This window comes from Choloepus didactylus, chromosome 9 (genome assembly GCF_015220235.1).
Source record: "Choloepus didactylus isolate mChoDid1 chromosome 9, mChoDid1.pri, whole genome shotgun sequence".
In the NCBI taxonomy this organism is placed as follows: Eukaryota; Metazoa; Chordata; class Mammalia; order Pilosa; family Megalonychidae; genus Choloepus; species Choloepus didactylus.
The window spans coordinates 8188598-8200760 of NC_051315.1; positions in this window are offsets into that span (position 1 = coordinate 8188598).

Genomic DNA, 12163 nt, shown 5'->3' on the forward strand with positions numbered 1-12163 from the left:
CTTGATGATGACTTGATTTTAGACTTCTAGCATCAAAACCATGAGCCAATGAATTCCCATTGTTTAAGCCAACCCATTGCATGGCAATTGCTTTGGCAGCCATGGTAATTGCTTTTGGCAACTAAAACAGCTTATTAGCCACCACTCTTTGTGGGGAACTTTTAGTGGTTGCCTTAGGGTACGTTATCACAGTTAACTTTCAAATGATGTTATGTTACTTCATGTATGGTTTAAGAATCTTACAATAGTATATTTCCATTTCTCTTCTCTTGGGTTTTGGGTTAGTGGTGTCACATATTTTACTCTTGGAGACCCTATAAATATTTTGTTATTCATTTAGCTTTTAAACATTCTATAACCTGTTAAAATATTTTGATAATAAAAACTAAGACTTGTATATTAATTCTTTCAGTAACCATTCCCAATAAACTTCTCCTCTACCTGAAGGTGTTCCTTTGACATTTTTGTTGTTGCAAGGCTTTGTTAATAAATTCATTAATTTTTGTATTAATGAAAACATGTTTATTTGCTATTATGCCTTTATTATAAAAAAAACAGATTTATTAAGCTTTAATGCAAACACCGTACAATTCCTCCATTTAAAGTGTGCAATTCAATGGTTTTTAGTGTATTCACAGAGTTGTTCAACTGTCATCAAAATCCAATTTTAGAAAAGTTTGCACCCCTAAGAAGCATTCATCCCCATTTCCCTCAACCTTCTTCCTCTATCCCTAGGCAACCACTAATCTGCATATTCTGGACATTTATTACAAATGTATTTATTACAAAAACACAATATATGCATTTTTGTCACTGCTTTCTTTCACTTATAATGTTTTCAAAGTTATATATGTTGTAGTATGTATCAGCATTTCATTTCTTTTAATGTCTAATAATATTCCATTGTACACATGCAAAACATTTTATTTTTCTGTTTATTGGTTAATGGACATTGGGTTGTTTCCACTTTTTGGTTATTATGAATAATATTGCTAAGAAAATTTGCCTACAAGTTTTGCATGTGCGTATATTTTCATTTAGCTTGGATATATACCTAGGAGTGAAATTTCTAGATCATATGGTAAGTTTATGTTGAACATTTAAGTATCAAACTCTTTTGTCAAGCAGCTTCTCCACTTTACATTCTCCCCAGCAGTGTATATGTGTGCCAATTTATCCACATCCTTTACATTTGTTATTTTCTGTCTTTTTTTATAATAACCATCCTAGAGTTTGTAAAGTGTGTTTTTAATTTGCATTCCCCTAATGACTAATGATGTTGAACATCTTTTCATATACTTATTGGCCATTTGTAAGGCTTCTTTGGAAAAAAATTCTATTCATCCTTTGCCCATTTTTAATTGGATATTTATCTTTTCATTATTGAGTTTTGAATTCTTTTCATATTCTGGGTACAAGTTACAGATATATGACACCTATATCATTTATAAATGCTTTCTCCCTTTGTGTCAGTTGTCATTTCAATTTCTTCATGATGTCATTTATAGCACAAGAAGTTTTAATTTTTATGAAGTTCAATTTATCTTTTTTTTTTTTATCTTTTGTCACGTTTGCTTCTGAAGTTAATAAGTAACTATTGCAAACCCAAGGTCACTAATATTTACTCCTGAATTTTCTTCAAAGATTTTTATAGTTTTAATTCTTACACTGAAGTCTATGATCATTGCGAGTTACTTTTAATGTATAAGGAGGAAGGACTCCAATTTCAGTTTTTGAATGTAGATATCCAGTTTTCCCAGCACCATTTATTGAAAAGAATATTCTGTCTCAATTGAACTGCCTTGGAACCCTTGTTGAAAATCACTGACCATAAATGTAAGAGTTTATTCCTGGATTCCCAATGCTGCTCCAAAGGTCAATATAACTATACTTATGTCAGCTCACACCATCTTGATTATGTAACTTCATGTACACCTTTGAAATTGGGGATTGTGCGTCTTCCAACTTCGTTCTTCTAATATCATTATTTTGCCTGCTCTTCAACCCTTGAATTTCCACATGAATTTGAAATAAGCTTTAAATTTCTGAAAAAAAGAGAAGCTGGGATTCCCTTCCAAAGATGATCCACAAATGGCCAATAAGCACATGAAAAGATGTTCAACATTATTAGACATTAGAAACATGCTAATCAAAATCCCAGTAAGATACCACTTCATACCCACTAGGATGGCTATTATTGAAAAAAAAACAAAAATGGGAAATAGCTACTGTTGGTGAGGATGCAGTGAAATAGGAATGCTTGTACATTGTTGGTGGGAATGTAAACTGGTGCAGTTACTGTGGCAAATGGTTTGGAAATTCCTCAGAAAAATTAGTACAGAATTACCATAAGACCCAGCAATTCCACTCTAAGGTATATACACCAAATAATTGAAAGCAGGGGCACAGACAGATATTTGTGCATGAATGTTCATTCATAATAGCCAAAAGGTGGAAAAACCTAGATTGTCCATGAACAGATGATTGAATAAGCAAAACGTGGTATACACCTACAATGGAATATTATTCAGCCAGAAAGACAAATGAAATTTCTGGTATACACTACAACTTGGATGAACTTTGAAGACATCATGTTGGGTGACATTAGATAGATGTAAAAGGACAAACAGTGTATGATTTATCTTCTATGAAAAATTCAGAATAAGCAAATTCATAGAGACAGAAAGCAGTATCGTGTTTATGAGGTTGAGGTGGGGGATGGAGGCTGGGGGAATGGGGAGTTATTGCATAATGGGTACAGATTTCAGTTTGGGGTGATGAATAATTGTGAAAATTGAAAAATATGGTCAGTGTATTTAATATCACAGAATTGTCCACGTAAAATGATTAAAATGATTTAAGCAGTTTCACTGAGATATATTCACATACTAGACAAATCCATCCAAAGTGTACAATCATTGGCTTTAACTTTAATCACAGAGTTGCGCATTCATAACTACAATCAATTTTAGAACATTTTCATTACTCTTAAAAGAAAAACCACATAATCCATAGTCACCTCTCAATCCCTCTGTCCTTCCCCAGCCGTATATAACCACTAATCTGTTTCTGTCTCTATATATGTATTTATATTTGCATTTTATATAAATGAAATCATACAATATACAGTACTTTATGTCTGGATTTTTTTTTTACTTAGCGTAATGGTTTTTTTAAAAATTATTGTTGTTTTTTAATTAGAGAAGTTGTAGGTTTACAGAAAAGTCATGTAAAAATTAAATGTCCCCATATATCATCCTATTGTTGATACTTGACATTAGTGTTACCCTTGTTACAAGTGATGAAAGACTATGAAAATATTACTGTTTACAATAGTCCATAGTTTACATTAAGTGTATTTTTCCATATACCACTCTATTATTAACAAGTATATTAGTGTCATACATTTGTTTTAATTCATGAAAAAACATTATTATACTTGTACTATTAACCATAGTCCATCGTCTACAACAGGGTTCACTGTCTTATACAGTCCCATGTTTTATCATCTAACATTCATTCGAGTAACATGCATGACCCAAACTTTTCCCTTTCAACCACATTCACAACCCTAAGTCAGCACTGTTGATCACACTCACAATAATGTGCTACCATCGCCACTATCCATAACCAAACATGTACAATCAACCTCAACAGAAATTCTGCACAAATTATCAGCTTCCAGATTTTACTCCTATTCTATCCCCTAGTAGCCCATATTCTAGTTTCCAGTTCTATAAGTTTGCTTATTGTAATTAGTTCACATCAGTGAGATCATGCACTACTTGTCCTTTTGTGCCTGGCTTATTCCACTCAATGTACTGTCCTCGAGGTTAATTCATGTTGTCATGTGCATCAGGCCCTCATTCATTCTTACAGCTGAGTAATATCCCACCATATGTATATAGTACATTTTATTTATTCATTCTTCAGTTGATGGACACTTGGACTGCTTCCATCTTTTGGCAGTCATGAATAATGCTGCTATGAACATCAGTGTGAAAGTGTCTGAGTCCTTGCTTTCAGCTTTTCTGAGTATGTACCTAGTAGCAGGATTGCCAGATTATATGGCAATTTTGTACTTAGCTTCCTGAGGAACTGCCACACTGTCCTCCACAGCAGCTACACCATTTTACATTCCCACTGGCAGTGAATGAGTGTTCCCATTTCTCCACATCCTCTAAAATACTTGTAGTTTTCTGTTTTTTAAATAGCAGCCATTCTAGTAGGTGTGGAATGACATCTCATTGTGGTTTTGATTTCCATTTCCCTAATAGCTTGTGATGCTGATCATCTCATGTACCTTTTAGCCATTTGTAATTCCTCTTTGGAAAAACATGTCTACTTTATGTTTTTTGCTCATTTTTAAAAAATTGAGTTGTTTGTTTTTTTATCGTTGAGTCATAAGATTTCTTTATATGTTCTAGATATTAAACCTTTATTGGATATATGGTTTCAAAATGTTTTCTCCCATTTAGTCAGTGGCCTTTTTACTTTCTTGACAAAGTCCTTTGAAGCACAAAATTTTTTTTATATTTGAGGAGGTTCCATTCATTTACTTTTTTTTCTTTTGTTGCTTGTTCTTTGGATGTAAAGTCTAAGAAAACATTGCCTAACACAAGATCTGATGATGCTTCCCTTCATTTTCTTCTACGTGTTTTATGGTCCTGAGCTTATCTATTTAAGTCTTTGATTCACATTGAGTTAATTTTTTAATAAATGGTGAGATAGGGGCCCTCTTTCATTCTTTTGCATACTGACATCCAGTTCCCCCAATACCAATTGTTGAAGAGACTGTTCTCTTCCAGTTGAGTGGGCTTGGACATCTTTTCAAACATTAACTGGCCATAGATGTGAATTTGATTCCATTGCTCAAAATATCTACCTTTATGTCAGTGCCATGCTTCTTTGACCACTGTAGTTTTGTTACATGCTTTAAAGTCAGGAAGTGTGAGTCCTACATTTTTCTTCTTTTTCCAGGTATTTGTTTGCTATTCAGGACCACTTAAACTTCTAAATGAATTTGATAATTGACTTTTACATTTCTGCAAAGTAGGCTGTTGTAATTTTGATTGGGATTGCATTGAATCTGTAAATCAATTTGGGTAGAATTGACATCTTAACAATATTTAGTCTTCCAATCCATGAAAACAGGGTGTCGTTTCATTTATTTGGGTTTTCTTTGATTTCTTTAGCAATGTTTTTAGTTTTCTGTATACAAGTCCCTTACATCCTTGGTTAGATTTATTCCCAGATATTTGACTCTTTTAGTTGCTATTGGAAATAGAATATTTTCTTGATTTCCTCTTCAGAGTGTTCATTACTGGTGTATAGAAACACTGCTAATATTTTTAAAGTGGTAAACATCATTTATTTTATTTATTTTCAGTTTAGTTTTATTGAGATATATTCACATACCCAACAATCATCCACAGTGTACAATCAGTTGTTCACAGTACCATCATAATAGTTGTGCTTTCAATCCAATTTCCAAATTGGATGCCTTTTATTTCTTTCTCTTATCTAACTGCCCTAACTAGAACTTCTAGAACAATGTTGAATATCATTGGCCATGACAGTCATCATCCTTGCCTTGCTCCAGATCTTACAGGGAAAGTTTCTCATCTTTTATGAATGAGTATGATGTTAACTGTGAGTTTTTCAAGTATGATCTTTATCATGTTGAGGAAGTTTCCTTCTATTCCTATTTTCTTATTGTTTTTATCAAGGAAAGATGCTGGATTTTTTCAAATCTTTTTTTTTTTTTTTTTTGGCATCAATCAAGATGATCACGTAGGTTTTCCCCTTTGATTTGTTAATGTGGTATATTATGTAATTGATTTCCTTGTGTTGAACCAAGCTTGCATAGCTGGGATAAAACCCACCTGATCATGGTGTATAATTCTTTTAATGTACTGCTGGATTCAATTTGCAAGGATTTTGTTGAAGATTTTTGCATCTATATTCATTAGAAAAAGTTGGTCTGCAATTTTCTTTTCTTGTAGAATTTTCATCTGGTCTTGGTATTAGGAAAATGTTAGCTTCATAGAATGAGGAAGAGAATGTCCCCTTCACTTCATTTTTTTTTTTTTTTTTTTTTTTTTTTGGAGGACATTGCGCATGATTGGCATTAATTCTTCTTGTAATTATTGGTAGAATTCACCTGTGAAACCATCTGGTCCTGGACTTTTCTTTGTTGGGACGTTTTTAATCACTGATTCAATCTTTTACTTGTCTGTTTAGGACTTCTGTTTCTTCTAGAGTCAGTGCAGGTTGTTCACGTGTTTCTAGGAAATTGTCCATTTCATCTAAGTTGCTTAATTTGTTGGCATACAGCTCTTCACAGTATCCTCTTATGATCCTATTTACATACGTGGGATCAGTATCATCTCCCCACTCTCATTTCTGATTTTAATAATTTGTGCCCTTTTTTTCTTTGTCAGTCTAGCTAAAGTTTTGTCAAATTTTTCAATCTTTTAAAAGAATCAACTTTTGGTTTTGTTAATTCTCTCTCTTGTTTTTTATTCTCAATTTCATTTCTTTCTATTCCAATCTTTGTTATTTTTCTTCTTCTTGCTTTAGGATTAGTTTGATGTTCTTTTTCTAGTTCCTCCAGGAATGCAGTTAGTACTTTCATTTCAGCTCTTTCTTCTCTTTTAATGTAGGCATTTAAGAGCCATAAATTGCCCTCTCAACACTGCCTTCACTGAATCCTATAAGATTTGATATTTTGTGTTCTTGTTTTCATTCATCTTGAGATATTTACTGATTTCTCTTGCAATTTCTTCTTTGACCCTCTGATGGTTTAAGAGTATGTTGTTTAACTTCCATATATGTGTGACTATCCTTGTTCTTTGTCTGGTATTCATTTCCAGTCTCATTCCATTATGGTCAGAGAATATGCTTTTTATAATTTCAATAATTTAGAATTTATTGAGGCTTGTTTTGCACTCCAGTGTAGGGTCTATACTGGAGAATGATCCATGAGCACCTGAGAAGAATGTGTATCCTGCTACTTTGGGGTGCAGTGTTCTGTAAGTGTCTTTTAGGTCTAGTTCATTTATCATATTATTCAAGTTCTCTGTTTCCTCACTGATCCTAAGTCTAGATGTTCTATCTATTGATGAGGGTGGTGTATTGTAGTCTCCAACTATTATTATAGAGTTATGTATTTCTCCCTTCAGTTCTGCCAGTGTTTGCCTCATGTATTTTTGGGCACCATGGTTAGGTGCAAAATAGATAAGATTGTTATTTCTTCTTGGTGGACTGACCCTTTTATTAATATGCAGTGTCCTTTTTTGTCTCTTATGATGGTTTTGTATTTAAAGTCTACTTTTTCCAATATTAGTATTTCTACTCCAGCTTTTTTGTGGCTACTGTTTGCATGGAATATCTTTATCTAATCTTTCACTGTCAACCTATTTGTGAAGTTTGGTCTTAGGTGAGTGTCTTTGTAAACAGCATATAGATGAATCACACTCTTTTATCCATTCTGCCAATCAGTGTCTTTTGTTTGGGGAGTTTAATCCACTATCTTTCAATGTTATTACTGTAAACACAGTACTTACTTTCTCCATTTTATTCTTTGGTTTTTATATATTATATCTTATTTTTGTCTCTCTTTTTACCATTTTAGTTACCCTTACTGGTAATCTTCATTTCTATGCTCTACTCCAAGCCTCTCTCTCCTGTCTTTTCCAATAAAGAGTTCTTGGCTGGCAGTTTTTCTCTTTCAGTACCTTAAATATATCATACCACTACTTTTTTGCTTCCATGATTTCTGATGAGAAGTTGGAACTTACTGTTATTGTGGTTCCCTTGTATGTGATGAATCAGTTTTCTCTTCTTGCTTTCAGGGGTCTTTATTTTAGACATTCTGTTCAGTATGTGTCTCAGAATAGGTCTGTCTAGATTTTTTCTGCTTGGAGTATGTTGCACTTCTTGAGCACGTATATTTATGTCTCTCATAAGAGTTGGAAATTTGGGGCCATTATTTTCTCAAATATTCTTTCTGTCCCCTTACCCTTCTCTTCTCCTTCTGGGACACCCATGTTGCATATGTTTGCACACTTCATGATGTCATTCAATTCCCTATGACCCTGCTCAATTTCTTCCATTCTTTTCTCTTTCTGTTCTTCTGTCTGTAAGATTTCAAACATCCTGTCTTCTAGTTCCAGATTCTTTCTTCAGCCTGTTCAAATCTGCTGTTATATGTCTCTAGTGTATGTTTAATCTCTGCTATTGTGTGATTAATTCCCATAATTTCTGTTATGTTTCTTTTTATACTTTGAAATTCTTCTTTATGCTCACCTAGTATCTTCTTAATATCCTTTATCTCTTTAGCCACATATTCCTTCATCTCCTTGAATTGATTTAGGAGATTTGTTTAAACATCTTTGATTAGTTGTTCCAAATTTTATGCCCCTGTGAAGTTTTAATTTGTTCCTTTTACTGGGCCGTATTTTCCTGATTCTTAGTGTGGCTGTAATAGTTTGCTGATGTCTAGGCATCTGGTTTACTCTGAAGGTATGTTTCTCTCTCTTGCTTAGGGTTTCATTATTGATTGTTTTTTTGTTAAGGCTCTTCTTTGACACTTGATTCAACTTATTCTAGAACTTTAGAATTTCCCATGTTTAACTGATCAGATTTCCTCAGTTCTTCTTCATCTGATTCTTGTCCTGGGTATGTGGTACAATTTTAAGATTGCAATCTTTGTGGAATTATTCCACCCCCAGGAGAAAGTGTCCTTTCCTCTGTTCCCTTTCTGGAAATCTTGATCTGTTTATTTTTGTGTTGACTATATAGTTTTTGTTTTGTTTTGTTTTACACTCCTTTCATTGCCTCTAGCAGCTTTTGCCTGGAGGGCAAATTCTGAAAGGAGGGTCACCTCAGAGAGGACTTCCCAAGTCAGTATTTCTCAGCCAAAACTGGGTCAGTGGCTCATGAAGGGGCTGCAAATCAGCTCCAAAGAGCCCTGGGTTGAAGGTCAGGAAAGGTATTAAAAGCCTTTTTGATGACTCTCCAAAGCTGTGCTTTCCTGGTCTGCCCAGAAGATGGCACCCTTCAGCAAACTGTTCCCTGCAGCACTAAGGAGGCACTGTGTCTTTAAACTTCCACCAGCTGTGCCTCTTTTGGGGGCAGGGTTGATACAATGGTTGTGGTAGTCCCTGTCTGGTGCAGGCTGAAACAGCAGCTCAGAGCCAGGAAATGGCAATCCAATTTCACTATCCAAAGCCATAATCAATGCTCAGCTGTGCCCTGACCTCATTCTCAGAAAAGAGGACCTCTCCATCCCTCTCTATCTTCAGCAGGCAGCCAGGGACCTGACCCTGAGATGGCCCACCTCGAGAGTACAGGATGTGTGCTGGCAGCTGCCAGGGCATGAGCAATGCACAGTTCTTTACTGCAGTTTCTCAGCCTCTTCCTCTAGCTCTTCTCTGGATGCTACATGGGTGATCCCCTGGCTTCTGGGGCCCCAGAACAGTTATTTCAGACAGTTCCTGCCTGTCCACTAGCTGTTTTGGAAGAGGAGTGAGTTATGGATCCCTCTACTCTGCCATCTTCCCTGGTAGTTCCACTCCATTAAAATGATTTTTTTTGTGTGTGTTATGTACATTTTACCACAATTAAAAATAAATACAGTTTTAAAATATTTCTTTTCCCCAGTTATTTATATTTTATTTTACTTCATATTTTTACTACTCTATGCCAGGGAGTGTCCCAGGTAGATGAAGGCATTCAATGGTGTGACAGAAACTCCTTGCACTCAAGTAACTCTAAATCTTTGGAAAGAAAGGACAAATATATAAGCAATATAGCATGGTATCAGTGGAAATAAGGTATTTGAATTTTTTTTCTTCCAATTGTTCAAAGAACACTGGACAAGGAAGATTTAGCTTTGTGACCTTGGCTAAAGGAGCTTACCTCATTGAACTTCAATTTTGTTCTATAAAGTGAGACCATGGGACTCGTGGAACTAAATGGCCTTGATGATGGTGATAATGTAAAAAGCATAAAAGCAGGGAGTATGGAGTAAGGCAGAGAAGATATGGGGAATCCCTGTGTGGCATGTTGAATATAACCTCAAACTTTTTGACAGTCTTTACGTAGAGACATGATCTGCATCCCATACTCTAGCATTTGAACATGTTCTTTGACTGTCTCAACAAACAGAAAATGTTGAAAATAATGATATGATTTCTAGACCCAGAATTTGAAAAATGGGAAATTCCACTTTTTGTATTTTGGAGTGTTTCTCTGAAAGCTCTGAGCTGCCACTTTAAAGGGCTGAATATTGCAAAACTGTCCTGCTGGAAAGTCCATGTGTTGACAGTCCCCTCTGTGATCAGTCATCTAGCCTTCCCCTCAAGGGGCCATTCACCTGACTTTAGCCACCTTTGTTCCTCCAGTCCATCTTCTAGTTGAATAATTACCAGATGACTTCTGTGGATGCTATGTGGAGCAGAAGAATGTCTAGAGAATGGTGTAATGACTAACCCCTCCACTGAAGATGAAGAAAAACTGAAGGGTTGTATGCTGGCTGTAGAAGATACGTTGGGTCTCTGGTATTCTGACATATGCTCTTCTATCATCTATCTAGCTAGCTAGCTATCTACCTGTCTAATCTGTTTAGCTCATCTATCATCTGTCCAGTTCATCTATCTATCTATTGATTAGTCTATCTATCATTTATCTCCATCTCTCTCATCTAGCTATCATTTATCTATTTACCTCTTTTTTCTCTTTGTTTCCCTGTTTTCTCTTTCTAGTAGTCAGGAACCATCAAAACAATTTTAGAGCTCATTAATGGAAAGCACTCACACTTTGAAAACACAGTCTTTGCTAGCTGTTGAAGAGATACTAATAAATAAGGTATGATCCTCTCTTGAGATATTAATAACTTGACAACTGTTTAATCAATCATTTTGTCTGTAGTTGTTCTGAATTGGAAAGCAAAAGGTCATTATCCTCAGGGGGTAAGTAAGAGCTTTAGAGTCACACATCCTCAAAGTTCTAACTTACGTTTGAGTTATTTTTAAATGGATAGTTAAAAGTAAGGTCATGCTTATAACTGCTTAGATATAATTTTTCATATTTTAGTAAATTTAACCTCTCTCTGTATAATAATTAATTTCACATATTGTCTGTATCTCACAACTGAAATCACCACCTCAGGATGTCCTCTGGGTGCTGCTGGACATATAATTTCACTCCTCTGATGGAGAGAGAAGGTTTCCAGTCCTTCCTCTGAATAATATCTGCAAAGTGTACAAGTCAAGAATGACACTGGGAATCAACTGGGTGATGTCTGTACTAAATGAAGGAAAAAAGCAGACTTATTTTTCTTCCTTCTCTCTTTATTCTTTTCTCTTTCTTTTAACAAATGAAGACTCAAAGACCCATTTTGCTTGGTAATACAAAAGACAGTAATTCATTGCCAAGGACCCATCTGGAAATCAAAAGTACACTTTACATTCCTTCAATGATCTCTTGACAACCAAGGGCAGTACTGGGTGGAAGGTGACTTGGCAGTTCAGTTGAAGTCAGATGAGGAAGCACCAAACCCCGATCACAAGAGACATGGCCCAAAATTGTCATGTTTATGTCTTATTTCCTCAGTATATATAGATAATTGTCCTCATGAGCAAGCAAGAAGGAAACCATTACAATATATGAACACACTTTCTGAAAACTCTTGAAATTTTTAGAAACTCTAAGGACTGGAAACTCTTGCAAAGTGATGATTTCCCCATATAATTGTATTTTACAGGGAAGCATGCTTATGTTCCTAAGTGACCTTTATAACTGCAATGAATGTTACTTTTGAAATCTATTATGATGATTTGAAATACAGAAAACAAAGTCATACTGAATGCTCTATTTTAGGAGGTGAAGTTTCTTCTTGGAAGTAGGCCATTTTGCATGCCAAAGAGGTGTTTACTTTCACCACCCATGGACTAAGAATCAGAATATTAAACACGGCCTGAGCTCATCAGTGGAATTAATGATTTGCCTAAGGGCTCACAATTCCTAAAGATGATCAGTTTAAACCCTTGGTTCTGGATCCCAGAGCACTGATCTTTTCTTGACTTTTTGCAATAACTCAAGAAAATTACCTTTTCTACATAAACATTTGCTTCAATAAAGAGAGGCATTTATCTCT